This window comes from Labrus mixtus, unplaced genomic scaffold (assembly GCF_963584025.1).
Source record: "Labrus mixtus unplaced genomic scaffold, fLabMix1.1 SCAFFOLD_52, whole genome shotgun sequence".
In the NCBI taxonomy this organism is placed as follows: Eukaryota; Metazoa; Chordata; class Actinopteri; order Labriformes; family Labridae; genus Labrus; species Labrus mixtus.
The window spans coordinates 230,001-245,000 of record NW_026870139.1 but is presented as its reverse complement, the minus strand read 5'-3'; the positions used below and the strand labels follow the sequence as shown (position 1 = coordinate 245,000).

The 15,000-nt window shown below is 42.3% G+C and overlaps 31 non-coding genes and 17 pseudogenes across 31 annotated transcripts in view; all 48 read right to left on the bottom strand.

Moving 5' to 3' along the window:
• Positions 1–11, bottom strand: part of LOC132963621 (5S ribosomal RNA) — a 119-nt gene extending 108 nt beyond the window's left edge. Inside the window, exon 1 of the ribosomal RNA XR_009668946.1 lies at positions 1–11. This exon is cut by the window's left edge and continues 108 nt beyond it. This is a non-coding gene — a ribosomal RNA (5S ribosomal RNA).
• Positions 12–133: 122 nt separating this feature from the next.
• On the bottom strand, positions 134–252 carry LOC132963505 (5S ribosomal RNA). The gene has a single exon (XR_009668836.1). It is a non-coding gene; the product is annotated as a 5S ribosomal RNA (ribosomal RNA).
• Positions 253–375: 123 nt separating this feature from the next.
• LOC132963211 (5S ribosomal RNA) lies at positions 376–484 on the bottom strand (annotated as a pseudogene).
• Positions 485–607: 123 nt separating this feature from the next.
• Positions 608–716, bottom strand: LOC132963308 (5S ribosomal RNA; annotated as a pseudogene).
• Positions 717–837: 121 nt separating this feature from the next.
• On the bottom strand, positions 838–946 carry LOC132962995 (5S ribosomal RNA; annotated as a pseudogene).
• A 119-nt stretch (positions 947–1,065) lies between these two features.
• LOC132963000 (5S ribosomal RNA) lies at positions 1,066–1,174 on the bottom strand (annotated as a pseudogene).
• A 121-nt stretch (positions 1,175–1,295) lies between these two features.
• Positions 1,296–1,414, bottom strand: LOC132963386 (5S ribosomal RNA). The gene has a single exon (XR_009668744.1). It is a non-coding gene; the product is annotated as a 5S ribosomal RNA (ribosomal RNA).
• Positions 1,415–1,537: 123 nt separating this feature from the next.
• On the bottom strand, positions 1,538–1,656 carry LOC132963597 (5S ribosomal RNA). The gene has a single exon (XR_009668924.1). It is a non-coding gene; the product is annotated as a 5S ribosomal RNA (ribosomal RNA).
• A 122-nt stretch (positions 1,657–1,778) lies between these two features.
• LOC132963266 (5S ribosomal RNA) lies at positions 1,779–1,897 on the bottom strand. Its single transcript, XR_009668732.1, has one exon. It is a non-coding gene; the product is annotated as a 5S ribosomal RNA (ribosomal RNA).
• A 121-nt stretch (positions 1,898–2,018) lies between these two features.
• Positions 2,019–2,127, bottom strand: LOC132963026 (5S ribosomal RNA; annotated as a pseudogene).
• A 121-nt stretch (positions 2,128–2,248) lies between these two features.
• Positions 2,249–2,367, bottom strand: LOC132963725 (5S ribosomal RNA). The gene has a single exon (XR_009669044.1). It is a non-coding gene; the product is annotated as a 5S ribosomal RNA (ribosomal RNA).
• Positions 2,368–2,489: 122 nt separating this feature from the next.
• On the bottom strand, positions 2,490–2,608 carry LOC132963782 (5S ribosomal RNA). Its single transcript, XR_009669097.1, has one exon. It is a non-coding gene; the product is annotated as a 5S ribosomal RNA (ribosomal RNA).
• A 122-nt stretch (positions 2,609–2,730) lies between these two features.
• On the bottom strand, positions 2,731–2,849 carry LOC132963627 (5S ribosomal RNA). Its single transcript, XR_009668952.1, has one exon. It is a non-coding gene; the product is annotated as a 5S ribosomal RNA (ribosomal RNA).
• A 121-nt stretch (positions 2,850–2,970) lies between these two features.
• On the bottom strand, positions 2,971–3,079 carry LOC132963281 (5S ribosomal RNA; annotated as a pseudogene).
• A 122-nt stretch (positions 3,080–3,201) lies between these two features.
• Positions 3,202–3,320, bottom strand: LOC132962622 (5S ribosomal RNA). The gene has a single exon (XR_009668563.1). It is a non-coding gene; the product is annotated as a 5S ribosomal RNA (ribosomal RNA).
• Positions 3,321–3,440: 120 nt separating this feature from the next.
• On the bottom strand, positions 3,441–3,549 carry LOC132962998 (5S ribosomal RNA; annotated as a pseudogene).
• Positions 3,550–3,670: 121 nt separating this feature from the next.
• LOC132963785 (5S ribosomal RNA) lies at positions 3,671–3,789 on the bottom strand. Its single transcript, XR_009669100.1, has one exon. It is a non-coding gene; the product is annotated as a 5S ribosomal RNA (ribosomal RNA).
• Positions 3,790–3,912: 123 nt separating this feature from the next.
• On the bottom strand, positions 3,913–4,031 carry LOC132963476 (5S ribosomal RNA). The gene has a single exon (XR_009668809.1). It is a non-coding gene; the product is annotated as a 5S ribosomal RNA (ribosomal RNA).
• A 122-nt stretch (positions 4,032–4,153) lies between these two features.
• On the bottom strand, positions 4,154–4,272 carry LOC132963255 (5S ribosomal RNA). The gene has a single exon (XR_009668731.1). It is a non-coding gene; the product is annotated as a 5S ribosomal RNA (ribosomal RNA).
• A 121-nt stretch (positions 4,273–4,393) lies between these two features.
• LOC132963348 (5S ribosomal RNA) lies at positions 4,394–4,501 on the bottom strand (annotated as a pseudogene).
• A 122-nt stretch (positions 4,502–4,623) lies between these two features.
• LOC132963609 (5S ribosomal RNA) lies at positions 4,624–4,742 on the bottom strand. The gene has a single exon (XR_009668935.1). It is a non-coding gene; the product is annotated as a 5S ribosomal RNA (ribosomal RNA).
• Positions 4,743–4,863: 121 nt separating this feature from the next.
• Positions 4,864–4,972, bottom strand: LOC132962945 (5S ribosomal RNA; annotated as a pseudogene).
• Positions 4,973–5,093: 121 nt separating this feature from the next.
• On the bottom strand, positions 5,094–5,212 carry LOC132963301 (5S ribosomal RNA). The gene has a single exon (XR_009668736.1). It is a non-coding gene; the product is annotated as a 5S ribosomal RNA (ribosomal RNA).
• Positions 5,213–5,334: 122 nt separating this feature from the next.
• Positions 5,335–5,453, bottom strand: LOC132963781 (5S ribosomal RNA). Its single transcript, XR_009669096.1, has one exon. It is a non-coding gene; the product is annotated as a 5S ribosomal RNA (ribosomal RNA).
• Positions 5,454–5,574: 121 nt separating this feature from the next.
• On the bottom strand, positions 5,575–5,683 carry LOC132963388 (5S ribosomal RNA; annotated as a pseudogene).
• Positions 5,684–5,803: 120 nt separating this feature from the next.
• On the bottom strand, positions 5,804–5,912 carry LOC132962996 (5S ribosomal RNA; annotated as a pseudogene).
• Positions 5,913–6,033: 121 nt separating this feature from the next.
• Positions 6,034–6,152, bottom strand: LOC132963463 (5S ribosomal RNA). Its single transcript, XR_009668797.1, has one exon. It is a non-coding gene; the product is annotated as a 5S ribosomal RNA (ribosomal RNA).
• A 121-nt stretch (positions 6,153–6,273) lies between these two features.
• Positions 6,274–6,382, bottom strand: LOC132963169 (5S ribosomal RNA; annotated as a pseudogene).
• A 121-nt stretch (positions 6,383–6,503) lies between these two features.
• LOC132963444 (5S ribosomal RNA) lies at positions 6,504–6,622 on the bottom strand. The gene has a single exon (XR_009668779.1). It is a non-coding gene; the product is annotated as a 5S ribosomal RNA (ribosomal RNA).
• Positions 6,623–6,744: 122 nt separating this feature from the next.
• On the bottom strand, positions 6,745–6,863 carry LOC132963424 (5S ribosomal RNA). The gene has a single exon (XR_009668759.1). It is a non-coding gene; the product is annotated as a 5S ribosomal RNA (ribosomal RNA).
• A 121-nt stretch (positions 6,864–6,984) lies between these two features.
• On the bottom strand, positions 6,985–7,103 carry LOC132963484 (5S ribosomal RNA). Its single transcript, XR_009668816.1, has one exon. It is a non-coding gene; the product is annotated as a 5S ribosomal RNA (ribosomal RNA).
• A 122-nt stretch (positions 7,104–7,225) lies between these two features.
• On the bottom strand, positions 7,226–7,344 carry LOC132962832 (5S ribosomal RNA; annotated as a pseudogene).
• Positions 7,345–7,465: 121 nt separating this feature from the next.
• Positions 7,466–7,584, bottom strand: LOC132963822 (5S ribosomal RNA). Its single transcript, XR_009669136.1, has one exon. It is a non-coding gene; the product is annotated as a 5S ribosomal RNA (ribosomal RNA).
• A 120-nt stretch (positions 7,585–7,704) lies between these two features.
• LOC132962708 (5S ribosomal RNA) lies at positions 7,705–7,823 on the bottom strand. Its single transcript, XR_009668629.1, has one exon. It is a non-coding gene; the product is annotated as a 5S ribosomal RNA (ribosomal RNA).
• Positions 7,824–7,945: 122 nt separating this feature from the next.
• LOC132962604 (5S ribosomal RNA) lies at positions 7,946–8,064 on the bottom strand. The gene has a single exon (XR_009668553.1). It is a non-coding gene; the product is annotated as a 5S ribosomal RNA (ribosomal RNA).
• A 122-nt stretch (positions 8,065–8,186) lies between these two features.
• LOC132963625 (5S ribosomal RNA) lies at positions 8,187–8,305 on the bottom strand. Its single transcript, XR_009668950.1, has one exon. It is a non-coding gene; the product is annotated as a 5S ribosomal RNA (ribosomal RNA).
• Positions 8,306–8,427: 122 nt separating this feature from the next.
• Positions 8,428–8,536, bottom strand: LOC132963280 (5S ribosomal RNA; annotated as a pseudogene).
• Positions 8,537–8,657: 121 nt separating this feature from the next.
• LOC132962518 (5S ribosomal RNA) lies at positions 8,658–8,776 on the bottom strand. Its single transcript, XR_009668466.1, has one exon. It is a non-coding gene; the product is annotated as a 5S ribosomal RNA (ribosomal RNA).
• Positions 8,777–8,896: 120 nt separating this feature from the next.
• On the bottom strand, positions 8,897–9,015 carry LOC132962707 (5S ribosomal RNA). The gene has a single exon (XR_009668628.1). It is a non-coding gene; the product is annotated as a 5S ribosomal RNA (ribosomal RNA).
• Positions 9,016–9,137: 122 nt separating this feature from the next.
• Positions 9,138–9,256, bottom strand: LOC132962573 (5S ribosomal RNA). Its single transcript, XR_009668520.1, has one exon. It is a non-coding gene; the product is annotated as a 5S ribosomal RNA (ribosomal RNA).
• A 122-nt stretch (positions 9,257–9,378) lies between these two features.
• LOC132963624 (5S ribosomal RNA) lies at positions 9,379–9,497 on the bottom strand. The gene has a single exon (XR_009668949.1). It is a non-coding gene; the product is annotated as a 5S ribosomal RNA (ribosomal RNA).
• A 122-nt stretch (positions 9,498–9,619) lies between these two features.
• Positions 9,620–9,728, bottom strand: LOC132963277 (5S ribosomal RNA; annotated as a pseudogene).
• A 121-nt stretch (positions 9,729–9,849) lies between these two features.
• Positions 9,850–9,968, bottom strand: LOC132963843 (5S ribosomal RNA). The gene has a single exon (XR_009669156.1). It is a non-coding gene; the product is annotated as a 5S ribosomal RNA (ribosomal RNA).
• Positions 9,969–10,088: 120 nt separating this feature from the next.
• LOC132962705 (5S ribosomal RNA) lies at positions 10,089–10,207 on the bottom strand. The gene has a single exon (XR_009668626.1). It is a non-coding gene; the product is annotated as a 5S ribosomal RNA (ribosomal RNA).
• A 122-nt stretch (positions 10,208–10,329) lies between these two features.
• LOC132963740 (5S ribosomal RNA) lies at positions 10,330–10,448 on the bottom strand. The gene has a single exon (XR_009669058.1). It is a non-coding gene; the product is annotated as a 5S ribosomal RNA (ribosomal RNA).
• A 122-nt stretch (positions 10,449–10,570) lies between these two features.
• Positions 10,571–10,689, bottom strand: LOC132963483 (5S ribosomal RNA). Its single transcript, XR_009668815.1, has one exon. It is a non-coding gene; the product is annotated as a 5S ribosomal RNA (ribosomal RNA).
• A 122-nt stretch (positions 10,690–10,811) lies between these two features.
• On the bottom strand, positions 10,812–10,920 carry LOC132963279 (5S ribosomal RNA; annotated as a pseudogene).
• A 121-nt stretch (positions 10,921–11,041) lies between these two features.
• On the bottom strand, positions 11,042–11,150 carry LOC132963111 (5S ribosomal RNA; annotated as a pseudogene).
• Positions 11,151–15,000: the final 3,850 nt, after the last annotated feature.

Sequence of the window (15,000 nt, the reverse complement as noted above, 5' to 3'; positions counted from 1 at the left end):
TGGCCGTAAGCCATTATTGTGTGCAGAAAGGGGCCTTTTAAAGATGTCATGCCCTTGATTCTGGCTAAATTTTTGGACATGTGAATATGTCTCTATATGATAAAAAAAAAACATATGATCAAAAAAATGAAAAAGCTTATAGCACCTGGTATTCCCAGGCGGTCTCCCATCCAAGTACTAACCAGGCCCGACCCTGCTTAGCTTCCGAGATCAGACGAGATCGGGCGTGTTCAGGGTGGTATGGCCATAAGTCATTATTGTGTGCAGACAGGGGCCTTTTAAAGATGTCATGCCCTTGATTCTGGCTGAATTTTTGGACATGTGAATATGTCTCTATATGATAAAAAAAAAAACATATGATCAAAAAAATGAAAAAGCTTACAGCACCTGGCATTCCCAGGCGGTCTCCCATCCAAGTACTAACCAGGCCCCACCCTGCTTAGCTTCCAAGATCGGACTAGTTCAGGGTGGTATGGCCATAAGCCATTATTGTGTGCAGAAAGGGGCCTTTTAAAGATGTCATGCTCTTGATTCTGGCTGAATTTTTGGACATGTGAATATGTCTCTATATGATAAAAAAAAAAACATATGATCAAAAAAATGAAGAAGCTTACAGCACCTGGTATTCCCAGGCTGTCTCCCATCCAAGTACTAACCTGGCCCGACCCTGCTTACCTTCTGAGATCGGACGAGTTCAGGGTTGTATGGCCGTAAGCCATTATTGTGTGCAGAAAGGGGCCTTTTAAAGATGTCATGCCCTTGATTCTGGCTGAATTTTTGGACATGTGAATATGTCTCTATATGATAAAAAAAAACATATGATCAAAAAAATGAAAAAGCTTACAGCACCTGGTATTCCCAGGTGGTCTCCCATCTAAGTACTAACCAGGCCCGACCCTGCTTAGCTTCCGAGATCGGACGAGTTCAGGGTGGTATGTCCGTAAGCCATTATTGTGTGCAGAAATGGGCCTTAAAGATGTCATTCCCTTGATTCTGGCTGAATTGTTGGACATGTGAATATGTCTCTCTATGATAAAAAAAAAACACATGATCAAAAAATGAAAAAGCTTACAGCACCTGGTATTCCTAGGCGGTCTCCCATCCAAGTACTAACCAGGCCTGACCTTGCTTAGCTTCCGAGATCGGGCGTGTTCAGGGTGGTATGGCCGTAAGCCATTATTGTGTGCAGACAGGGGCCTTTTAAAGATGTCATGCCCTTGATTCTGGCAGAATTTTTGGACATTTGAATATGTCTCTATATGATAAAAAAAACATATGATCAAAAAAAATGAAAAAGCTTACAGCACCTGGTATTCCCAGGCGGTCTCCCATCCAAGTACTAACCAGGCCCGACCCTGCTTAACTTCCGAGATCAGACGAGATCGGGCGTGTTCAGGGTGGTATGGCCGTAAGCCATTATTGTATGCAGAAAGGGGCCTTTTAAAGATGTCATGCCCTTGATTCTGGCTGAATTTTTGGACATGTGAATATGTCTCTATATGATAAAAAAAAAAACATATGATCAAAAAAATGAAAAAACTTACAGCACCTGGCATTCCCAGGCGGTCTCCCATCCAAGTACCAACCAGGCCCGACCCTGCTTAGCTTCCGAGATCGGACGAGATCGGGCGTGTTCAGGGTGGTATGGCCGTAAGCCATTATTGTGTGCAGAAAGGGGCCTTTTAAAGACGTCATGCCCTTGATTCTGGCTGAATTTTTGGACATGTGAATATGTCTCTATATGATAAAAAAAAACATATGATCAAACAAAATGAAAAAGCTTACAGCACCTGGTATTCCCAGGCGGTCTCCCATCCAAGTACTAACCAGGCCCGACCCTGCTTAGCTTCTGAGATCGGACGAGATCGGGTGTGTTCAGGGTGGTATGGCTGTAAGCCATTATTGTGTGCAGAAAGGGGCCTTTTAAAGATGTCATGCCCTTGATTCTGGCTGAATTTTTGGACATGTGAATATGTCTCTATATGATAAAAAAAAACATATGATCAAAAAAATGAAAAAGCTTACAGCTCCTGGTATTCCCAGGCGGTCTCCCATCCAAGTACTAACCAGGACTGACCTTGCTTAGCTTCCGAGATCGGGCGTGTTCAGGGTGGTATGGCCGTAAGCCATTATTGTGTGCAGACAGGGGCCTTTTAAAGATGTCATGCCCTTGATTCTGGATGAATTTTTGGACATGTGAATATGTCTCTATATGATAAAAAAAACATATGATCAAAAAAAATGAAAAAGCTTACAGCACCTGGTATTCCCAGGCGTTCTCCCATCCAAGTACTAACCAGGCCCGACCCTGCTTAGCTTCCGAGATCAGACGAGATCAGGCGTGTTCAGGGTGGTATGGCCGTAAGCCATTATTGTATGCAGAAAGGGGCCTTTTAAAGATGTCATGCCCTTGATTCTGGCTGAATTTTTGGACATGTGAATATGTCTCTATATGATAAAAAAAAAACATATGATCAAAAAAATGAAAAAACTTACAGCACCTGGTATTCCCAGGCGGTCTCCCATCCAAGAACTAACCAGGCCCTACCCTGCTTGGCTTCCGAGATCGGACGAGATCGGGCGTGTTAAGGGTGGTATGGCCGTAAGCCATTATTGTGTGCAGAAAGGGGCCTTTTAAAGATGTCATGCCCTTGATTCTGGCTGAATTTTTGGACATGTGAATATGTCTCTATATGATAAAAAAAAACATATGATCAAACAAAATGAAAAAGCTTACAGCACCTGGTATTCCCAGGCGGTCTCCCATCCAAGTACTAACCAGGCCTGACCCTGCTTAGCTTCTGAGATCGGACGAGATCGGGTGTGTTCAGGGTGGTATGGCTGTAAGCCATTATTGTGTGCAGAAAGGGGCCTTTTAAAGATGTCATGCCCTTGATTCTGGCTGAATTTTTGGACATGTGAATATGTCTCTATATGATAAAAAAAAACATATGATCAAAAAAATGAAAACGCTTACAGCACCTGGTATTCCCAGGCGGTCTCCCATCCAAGTACTAACCAGGACTGACCTTGCTTAGCTTCTGAGATCGGGCGTGTTCAGGGTGGTATGACCGTAAGCCATTACTGTGTGCAGACAGGGGCCTTTTAAAGATGTCATGCCCTTGATTCTGGCAGAATTTTTGGACATTTGAATATGTCTCTATATGATAAAAAAAACATATGATCAAAAAAAAATGAAAAAGCTTACAGCACCTGGTATTCCCAGGCGGTCTCCCATCCAAGTACTAACCAGGCCCGACCCTGCTTAGCTTCCGAGATCAGACGAGATCTGACGAGTTCAGGGTGGTATGTCCGTAAGCCATTATTGTGTGCAGAAATGGGCCTTAAAGATGTCATTCCCTTGATTCTGGCTGAATTGTTGGACATGTGAATATGTCTCTCTATGATAAAAAAAAAACACATGATCAAAAAAATGAAAAAGCTTACAGCACCTGGTATTCCTAGGCGGTCTCCCATCCAAGTACTAACCAGGCCTGACCTTGCTTAGCTTCCGAGATCGGGCGTGTTCAGGGTGGTATGGCCGTAAGCCATTATTGTGTGCAGACAGGGGCCTTTTAAAGATGTCATGCCCTTGATTCTGGCAGAATTTTTGGACATTTGAATATGTCTCTATATGATAAAAAAAACATATGATCAAAAAAAATGAAAAAGCTTACAGCACCTGGTATTCCCAGGCGGTCTCCCATCCAAGTACTAACCAGGCCCGACCCTGCTTAGCTTCCGAGATCAGACGAGATCGGGCGTGTTCAGGGTGGTATGGCCGTAAGCCATTATTGTATGCAGAAAGGGGCCTTTTAAAGATGTCATGCCCTTGATTCTGGCTGAATTTTTGGACATGTGAATATGTCTCTATATGATAAAAAAAAAAACATATGATCAAAAAAATGAAAAAACTTACAGCACCTGGTATTCCCAGGCGGTCTCCCATCCAAGTACCAACCAGGCCCGACCCTGCTTAGCTTCCGAGATCGGACGAGATCGGGCGTGTTCAGGGTGGTATGGCCGTAAGCCATTATTGTGTGCAGAAAGGGGCCATTTAAAGATGTCATGCCCTTGATTCTGGCTGAATTTTTGGACATGTGAATATGTCTCTATATAATAAAAAAAAACATATGATCAAACAAAATGAAAAAGCTTACAGCACCTGGTATTCCCAGGCGGTCTCCCATCCAAGTACTAACCAGGCCCGACCCTGCTTAGCTTCTGAGATCGGACGAGATCGGGTGTGTTCAGGGTGGTATGGCTGTAAGCCATTATTGTGTGCAGAAAGGGGCCTTTTAAAGATGTCATGCCCTTGATTCTGGCTGAATTTTTGGACATGTGAATATGTCTCTATATGATAAAAAAAAACATATGATCAAAAAAATGAAAAAGCTTACAGCACCTGGTATTCCCAGGCGGCCTCCCATCCAAGTACTAACCAGGCCTGACCTTGCTTAGCTTCCGAGATCGTCGTGTTCAGGGTGGTATGGCCGTAAGCCATTATTGTGTGCAGAAAGGGGCCTTTTAAAGATGTCATGCCCTTGATTCTGGCTGAATTTTTGGACATGTGAATATGTCTCTATATGATAAAAAAAAACATATGATCAAACAAAATGAAAAAGCTTACAGCACCTGGTATTCCCAGGCGGTCTCCCATCCAAGTACTAACCAGGCCCTAACCTGCTTAGCTTCTGAGATCGGACGAGATCGGGTGTGTTCAGGGTGGTATGGCTGTAAGCCATTATTGTGTGCAGAAAGGGGCCTTTTAAAGATGTCATGCCCTTGATTCTGGCTGAATTTTTGGACATGTGAATATGTCTCTATATGATAAAAAAAAACATATGATCAAAAAAATGAAAAAGCTTACAGCACCTGGTATTCCCAGGCGGTCTCCCATCCAAGTACTAACCAGGCCTGACCTTGCTTAGCTTCCGAGATCGGGCGTGTTCAGGGTGGTATGGCCGTAAGCCATTATTGTGTGCAGACAGGGGCCTTTTAAAGATGTCATGCGCTTGATTCTGGATGAATTTTTGGACATGTGAATATGTCTCTATATGATAAAAAAAACATATGATCAAAAAAAATGAAAAAGCTTACAGCACCTGGTATTCCCAGGCGGTCTCCCATCCAAGTACTAACCAGGCCCGACCCTGCTTAGCTTCCGAGATCAGACGAGATCAGGCGTGTTCAGGGTGGTATGGCCGTAAGCCATTATTGTATGCAGAAAGGGGCCTTTTAAAGATGTCATGCCCTTGATTCTGGCTGAATTTTTGGACATGTGAATATGTCTCTATATGATAAAAAAAAAACATATGATCAAAAAAATGAAAAAACTTACAGCACCTGGTATTCCCAGGCGGTCTCCCATCCAAGAACTAACCAGGCCCTACCCTGCTTGGCTTCCGAGATCGGACGAGATCGGGCGTGTTAAGGGTGGTATGGCCGTAAGCCATTATTGTGTGCAGAAAGGGGCCTTTTAAAGATGTCATGCCCTTGATTCTGGCTGAATTTTTGGACATGTGAATATGTCTCTATATGATCAAAAAAAACATATGATCAAAAAAATGAAAAAGCTTACAGCACCATGTATTCCCAGGTGGTCTCCCATCTAAGCACTAACCAGGCCCGACCCTGCTTAGCTTCCGAGATCTGACGAGTTCAGGGTGGTATGTCCGTAAGCCATTATTGTGTGCAGAAATGGGCCTTAAAGATGTCATTCCCTTGATTCTGGCTGAATTGTTGGACATGTGAATATGTCTCTCTATGATAAAAAAAAAACACATGATCAAAAAAATGAAAAAGCTTACAGCACCTGGTATTCCTAGGCGGTCTCCCATCCAAGTACTAACCAGGCCTGACCTTGCTTAGCTTCCGAGATCGGGCGTGTTCAGGGTGGTATGGCCGTAAGCCATTATTGTGTGCAGACAGGGGCCTTTTAAAGATGTCATGCCCTTGATTCTGGCAGAATTTTTGGACATTTGAATATGTCTCTATATGATAAAAAAAACATATGATCAAAAAAAATGAAAAAGCTTACAGCACCTGGTATTCCCAGGCGGTCTCCCATCCAAGTACTAACCAGGCCCAACCCTGCTTAGCTTCTGAGATCAGACGAGATCGGGCGTGTTCAGGGTGGTATGGCTGTAAGCCATTATTGTGTGCAGAAAGGGGCCTTTTAAAGATGTCATGCCCTTGATTCTGGCTGAATTTTTGGACATGTGAATATGTCTCTATATGATAAAAAAAAACATATGATCAAAAAAATGAAAAAGCTTACAGCACCTGGTATTCCCAGGCGGCCTCCCATCCAAGTACTAACCAGGCTTGACCTTGCTTAGCTTCCGAGATCGGGCGTGTTCAGGGTGGTATGGCCGTAAGCCATTATTGTGTGCAGACAGGGGCCTTTTAAAGATGTCATGCCCTTGATTCTGGATGAATTTTTGGACATGTGAATATGTCTCTATATGATAAAAAAAACATATGATCAAAAAAAATGAAAAAGCTTACAGCACCTGGTATTCCCAGGCGGTCTCCCAGCCAAGTACTAACCAGGCCCGACCCTGCTTAGCTTCCGAGATCAGACGAGATCAGGCGTTTTCAGGGTGGTATGGCCGTAAGCCATTATTGTATGTAGAAAGGGGCCTTTTAAAGATGTCATGCCCTTGATTCTGGCTGAATTTTTGGACATGTGAATATGTCTCCATATGATAAAAAAAAAACATATGATCAAAAAAATGAAAAAACTTACAGCACCTGGTATTCCCAGGCGGTCTCCCATCCAAGTACTAACCAGGCCCTACCCTGCTTGGCTTCCGAGATCGGACGAGATCGGGCGTGTTCAGGGTGGTATGGCCGTAAGCCATTATTGTGTGCAGAAAGGGGCCTTTTAAAGATGTCATGCCCTTGATTCTGGCTGAATTTTTGGACATGTGAATATGTCTCTATATGATAAAAAAAAACATATGATCAAAAAAATGAAAAAGCTTACAGCACCTGGTATTCCCAGGCGGTCTCCCATCCAAGTACTAACCAGGCCCGACCCTGCATAGCTTCCGAGATCGGACGAGATCGGGCGTGTTCAGGGTGGTATGGCCGTAAGCCATTATTGTGTGCAGAAAGGGGCCTTTTAAAGATGTCATGCCCTTGATTCTGGCTAAATTTTTGGACATGTGAATATGTCTCTATATGATAAAAAAAAAACATATGATCAAAAAAATGAAAAAGCTTACAGCGTCTGGTATTCCCAGGCGGTCTCCCATCCAAGTACTAACCAGGCACGACCCTACTTAGTTTCCGAGATCGGACGAGATCGGGCGTGTTAAGGGTGGTATGGCCGTAAGCTGTTATTGTGTGCAGAAAGGGGCCTTTTAAAGATGTCATGCCCTTGATTCTGGCTGAATTTTTGGACATGTGAATATGTCTCTATATGATAAAAAAAAACATATGATCAAAAAAATGAAAATGCTTACAGCACCTGGTATTCCCAGGTGGTCTCCCATCCAACTACTATCCAGGCCCGACCCTGCTTTGCTTCTGAGATCGGACGAGATCGGGCGTGTTCAGGGTGGTATGGCCGTAAGCCATTATTGTGTGCAGACAGGGGCCTTTTAAAGATGTCATGCCCTTGATTCTGGCTGAATTTGTGGACATGTGAATATGTCTCTCTATGATAAAAAAAACATATGATCAAAAAAATAAAAAAGCTTACAGCATCTGGTATTCCCAGGCGGTCCCCCATTCAAGTACTAACCAGGCCCGACCCTGCTTAGCTTCCGAGATGGGACGAGATCGGGCGTGTTAAGGGTGGTATGGCCGTAAGCCATTATTGTATGCAGAAAGGGGCCTTTTAAAGATGTCATTCCCTTGATTCTGGCTGAATTTTTGGACATGTGAATATGTCTCTATATGATAAAAAAAAAACATATGATCAAAAAAATGAAAAAACTTACAGCACCTGGTATTCCCAGGCGGTCTCCCATCCAAGTACTAACCAGGCACTACCCTCCTTAGCTTCCGAGATCGGACGAGATCAGGCGTGTTCAGGGTGGTATGGCCGTAAGCCATTATTGTGTGCAGAGAGGGGCCTTTTAAAGATGTCATGCCCTTGATTCTGGCTGAATTTTTGGACATGTGAATATGTCTCTATATGATAAAAAAAAACATATGATCAAACAAAATGAAAAAGCTTACAGCACCTGGTATTCCCAGGCGGTCTCCCATCCAAGTACTAACCAGGCCCGACCCTGCTTAGCTTCTGAGATCGGACGAGATCGGGCGTGTTCAGGGTGATATGGCCGTAAGCCATTATTATGTGCAGACAGGGGCCTTTTAAAGATGTCATGCCCTTGATTCTGGCTGAATTTTTGGACATGTGAATATGTCTCTATATGATTAAAAAAAAACATATGATCAAAAAAATGAAAAAGCTTACAGCACCTGGTATTACCAGGCGGTCTCCCATCCAAGTACTAACCTGGCCCGACCCTGCTTACCTTCTGAGATCGGACGAGTTCAGGGTTGTATGGCCGTAAGCTATTATTGTGTGCAGAAAGGGGCCTTTTAAAGATGTCATGCCCTTGATTCTGGCTGAATTTTTGGACATGTGAATATGTCTCTATATGATTAAAAAAAACATATGATCAAAAAAATGAAAATGCTTACAGCACCTGGTATTCCCAGGTGGTCTCCCATCCAAGTACTATCCAGGCCCGACCCTGCTTAGCTTCCGAGATCGGACGAGATCGGGCGTGTTCAGGGTGGTATGGCCGTAAGCCATTATTGTGTGCAGACAGGGGCCTTTTAAAGATGTCATACCCTTGATTCTGGCTGAATTTGTGGACATGTGAATATGTCTCTCTATGATAAAAAAAACATATGATCAAAAAAATAAAAAAGCTTACAGCATCTGGTATTCCCAGGCGGTCCCCCATTCAAGTACTAACCAGGCCCGACCCTGCTTAGCTTCCGAGATGGGACGAGATCGGGCGTGTTAAGGGTGGTATGGCCGTAAGCCATTATTGTATGCAGAAAGGGGCCTTTTAAAGATGTCATGCCCTTGATTCTGGCTGAATTTTTGGACATGTGAATATGTCTCTATATGATAAAAAAAAAACATATGATCAAAAAAATGAAAAAACGTACAGCACCTGGTATTCCCAGGCGGTCTCCCATCCAAGTACTAACCAGGCACTACCCTGCTTAGCTTCCGAGATCGGACGAGATCAGGCGTGTTCAGGGTGGTATGGCCGTAAGCCATTATTGTGTGCAGAGAGGGGCCTTTTAAAGATGTCATGCCCTTGATTCTGGCTGAATTTTTGGACATGTGAATATGTCTCTATATGATAAAAAAAAACATATGATCAAACAAAATGAAAAAGCTTACAGCACCTGGTATTCCCAGGCGGTCTCCCATCCAAGTACTAACCAGGCCCGACCCTGCTTAGCTTCTGAGATCGGACGAGATCGGGCGTGTTCAGGGTGATATGGCCGTAAGCCATTATTATGTGCAGACAGGGATCTTTTAAAGATGTCATGCCCTTGATTCTGGCTGAATTTTTGGACATGTGAATATGTCTCTATATGATTAAAAAAAAACATATGATCAAAAAAATGAAAAAGCTTACAGCACCTGGTATTACCAGGCGGTCTCCCATCCAAGTACTAACCTGGCCCGACCCTGCTTACCTTCTGAGATCGGACGAGTTCAGGGTTGTATGGCCGTAAGCGATTATTGTGTGCAGAAAGGGGCCTTTTAAAGATGTCATGCCCTTGATTCTGGCTGAATTTTTGGACATGTGAATATGTCTCTATATGATAAAAAAAAACATATGATCAAAAAAATGAAAATGCTTACAGCACCTGGTATTCCCAGGTGGTCTCCCATCCAAGTACTATCCAGGCCCGACCCTGCTTAGCTTCCGAGATCGGACGAGATCGGGCGTGTTCAGGGTGGTATGGCCGTAAGCCATTATTGTGTGCAGACAGGGGCCTTTTAAAGATGTCATGCCCTTGATTCTGGCTGAATTTGTGGACATGTGAATATGTCTCTCTATGATAAAAAAAACATATGATCAAAAAAATAAAAAAGCTTACAGCATCTGGTATTCCCAGGCGGTCCCCCATTCAAGTACTAACCAGGCCCGACCCTGCTTAGCTTCCGAGATGGGACGAGATCGGGCGTGTTAAGGGTGGTATGGCCGTAAGCCATTATTGTATGCAGAAAGGGGCCTTTTAAAGATGTCATGCCCTTGATTCTGGCTGAATTTTTGGACATGTGAATATGTCTCTATATGATAAAAAAAAAACATATGATCAAAAAAATGAAAAAACTTACAGCACCTGGTATTCCCAGGCGGTCTCCCATCCAAGTACTAACCAGGCACTACCCTGCTTAGCTTCCGAGATCGGACGAGATCAGGCGTGTTCAGGGTGGTATGGCCGTAAGCCATTATTGTGTGCAGAGAGGGGCCTTTTAAAGATGTCATGCCCTTGATTCTGGCTGAATTTTTGGACATGTGAATATGTCTCTATATGATAAAAAAAAACATATGATCAAACAAAATGAAAAAGCTTACAGCACCTGGTATTCCCAGGCGGTCTCCCATCCAAGTACTAACCAGGCCCAACCCTGCTTAGCTTCTGAGATCGGATGAGATCGGGCGTGTTCAGGGTGATATGGCCGTAAGCCATTATTATGTGCAGACAGGGGCCTTTTAAAGATGTCATGCCCTTGATTCTGGCTGAATTTTTGGACATGTGAATATGTCTCTATATGATTAAAAAAAAACATATGATCAAAAAAATGAAAAAGCTTACAGCACCTGGTATTACCAGGCGGTCTCCCATCCAAGTACTAACCTGGCCCGACCCTGCTTACCTTCTGAGATCGGACGAGTTCAGGGTTGTATGGCCGTAAGCCATTATTGTGTGCAGAAAGGGGCCTTTTAAAGATGTCATGCCCTTGATTCTGGCTGAATTTTTGGACATGTGAATATGTCTCTATATGATAAAAAAAAACATATGATCAAAAAAATGAAAAAGCTTACAGCACCTGGTATTCCCAGGTGGTCTCCCATCTAAGTACTAACCAGGCCCGACCCTGCTTAGCGTCCGAGATCGGACGAGTTCAGGGTGGTATGTCCGTAAGCCATTATTGTGTGCAGAAATGGGCCTTAAAGATGTCATTCCCTTGATTCTGGCTGAATTGTTGGACATGTGAATATGTCTCTCTATGATAAAAAAAAAAAACACATGATCAAAAAAATGAAAAAGCTTACAGCACCTGGTATTCCTAGGCGGTCTCCCATCCAAGTACTAACCAGGCCTGACCTTGCTTAGCTTCCGAGATCGGGCGTGTTTTTTTTTTTTTTTTTTATCTTTTATTATCAAAATTACAAAAACATTTATAATTCTTTCACATCATTTACAACAAATGCTATTACAATACATACACCCTCTAAATTAAACCTCCCCTCTGACGCAAACGGCACCCTAAAAACAATAAAAACATAGCATCAGAAAAAAAACTCAAACCACCCCTGATACCCCCAACTCATGACAACTCTTCTGAGTCCCTCCCCCAAAGCAAACACCCCTCTGAAAACAAACCACAAAAACATACAAAAACCCCACAGTATTCTCAAAAAAACACTGAGAAAAAAAAAACACCAAATCAAATCACCCATTTTCCCCATGACCAAAAAAGAAGCCCTCGTACCAAAAAAACAAAAACAAAATAATTTAGACATCCCACATAATTCCCTCCTCATTTACTCTACACACATTCGCACCTTCCACAAACATTCTCACAAACTCACTCTCATTCGCTATGTACAACAATTTAAGATGTGCTTTCCATTCATTCACAAACATTCTCCACACATTCATTTTCTTACTTTCATACAGTGCATAATTCCTTCTGTTAAAAACCTCTTTTCTTGCAAAAGCCAAAATTATATTCATTACATTGTGATTTTTTTGTTTTGTTCCCACCCCCAACAACACCGACAATTCCCACCCCCTTTCATTCCAACACTCATTCTTACTGCATTTCCCCAACATTTCTCTTATTTTTCCCCAAAAATAAACCAATTCCCCACACGTAACAAACAAATGTATTAAATCCTCATCCGTACTTTCACATACACAACACTTTCTTTCATACCTCTCCTTATGGATCTGATGCAGGACGATGCAGGTGAAGATCCTCCTGTGCCTCAGTTTGAAATCTAGGTCAAATATTGCATGTGGTGTATGCGGAATGTTAATGTTCTTCCATATCATGTTGCTTGTTATGTCCGGGTATGTGTCTGTCCATTTTACTTCGGATGTGGGTTTCTGTATTCTATGTGTGATTGCGCACCTATACCAAATTTTTGTAGTGACATCTGTAATGTTGTGTTTCTTCTCCCCTAGGCACAGGGAGATCCCCCCCACATCGTCCTGCATCACTCCCTCCTTCTCTTTGATTAATTTTTCCCATTCGCTCGACAAAGACAATTTTACATTTGCAAACACTCCCTCAATCACATCCTTTCTGCACACACACCCTTTATTTTTTAAACCCCTCACCACCATTTGTAAATCAAAATCCCCCCCACAGTTCAGTAAATCCCTTATTCTAATATATCCCGCTTTCGACATAGCTTCACACTTAATTACCCTCTCCCCATTTTTAAAATACGGGCTCGAGAGGAAGGGCAGTCGTAGCATTGACCCTCTCGTTCCGCACTCTGGTACAGTCCAGGATGAAACCTGATACCACGCACTGAGTACTTCCTGGAAAAACCGTGGCAAGTGTTTAAATGAATCCGGGTTATTGATCTGGTACAGGTTGTCCTCGTTGTAGAGTCCAAAACTGCACAGATATTGTTTGAAGTGGTTTTTCCAAACTACGTTCCGGTTCTGGTCCATAAATTTGCCTATCAATTTGACTCTTAGTGCTACTTTTTTTGTAAGTAAATCAATCAAAGCTAGCCCCCCCTGATCTTTAGCCCCTATTATTGTTTTGTGAGCTATACTCGCTGCTTTGTTTTTCCAAATAAAGTCCCTAATGGTCTTTGAAATCTCCTTAAAGGCCCAGTCCGGAAGCGTACAAGTACTCAGCGCATGATTCACTTTGGACAACACGAGAGCATTTGTTACGGCTACCCTTCCTCTCAACAATAGACCCCTCGCTTTCCACAAATTCAATGTTTTTTTAATTTTACCCACCACCTCTTTCCATGTTACATCATCACATTCATTCTCATTTTTCCCCATATTCACTCCCAACACTTTTCTTCTCTCACACACCGTTTTAAATCCCCACTTATTAACTAGATTGGATTCCTTACCTAGTAACATCATTTCTGACTTATTTTCATTTACTTTTGCCCCAGATGCTCTTTCATAAGTTTGTACATGTTTTAATATCAATTCTATATCCTCCTCTCCTTTTACCATTATATTCACGTCATCTGCATACTGTATTATTTTTACGTTTTCCTTACCTATACCTTTTATGTTTACGTCTTCCGATATCAGTGCTGCCAGCGGCTCTGCTACCAAGCTGTACAACAGCGCTGACATCGGACATCCTTGTCTCACTGACCTTGATATTTTAAAAGAATCAGTTAGTTCCCCGTTACATTTTATCTTGCTTTCCGCTCCTGTATACAACATATTTATCCATTCTCTCATTCTCTCCCCGAATCCAAACTTCTCTAACACCTTCCCCATGAACCCGTGATCTACTCTGTCAAAAGCTTTATTTAAATCAATCCCTAGCCATATTCCCCCCTCCCCTTCCATATCCCTGACCGTCTGTTTTATTGAAATGATTGAGTCTGCTATGTCTCTGTTTGGTATACTGTATGATTGTGTTTGTTCTATGATTGTTCCTATTACCTCCCTGATTCTATTGGCTATTGTTTTCGCTATGATTTTGTAGTCTGTGTTGAGTAGGCTGATTGGTCTGTAGTTGTCCAGATTTTTATTGTCCCCCTTGTTTTTGTAAAAAATAGTAACCACCCCTTCCCCTAAACTTTTTGGTATATGTTTCACTTTTTCCATATATTTACTCAATTTGTTCACCAAGGGCACCAGCTGCTCTTTGAAAGCTTGGTAGAATTCCGCAGTTAGGCCATCGCTCCCAGGACTTTTGTTTTTGTTTAACCCCTCTAAAGCACTTCTGATTTCTCCCTCTGTAAACTCACAATCACACCACATTTTATCGTCCTCGCTTAGTTTTTTCTTTAAGGCACCCAAAGCTCTGTTCACACTCACGCTATCACACTCCTGTCTCGAAAACAGGCTTTCATAATAGCCCTTTACTATTTCTAAAATTCCCTTTTTATCTGTCACACTTTTACCTGCTTCATTTAATAATTCGTTTATTTCTGTTCTTTTTTGTTTTTGTTTTTCCAGACCTAAAAAAAAGGCTGTACTCCTCTCCCCCTCATACATATATTGTATTTTACTCCTAATGGCTGCACCCCTACTCTTTTTAAGTTCAATCACTCCCAACTGTTCTTTTAAATGTATGTATTTTTCGACATCTACATTATCTACACTGTCAAGCGATGCTATTTCCTCACTTAGTTGTTTTCTCAAATTCTCTTCCTTTCTATTTTCTCTCCACTTTTTCTCTTTACTATAATTGATACACTTTTTTTTAATTCTGACTTTTACACTATCCCACCACACATTCATATCTTCACTCTCATTCCACTCATATCCCACATCATTCAACAATCTTTCCATACTTTTCACAAACATTCCATCATCCAGCAAGCTTGCATTAAAGCACCATATCCCTCCTTTACGTACATTCGTTTCTTTTCTAAACGTGATTTCTATTCCAGCGTGATCGCTCCACATATTAGTTTTATATTCAACTTCTTTAATCCACCTCACTACCTCGCATGTCACCAAAGCATAATCTATTCTAGATTGTTTTAATCTATTCAGTACAATTTGTCTCCTGGAGAACACCCTCTCCCATGGATGTAGCAATCT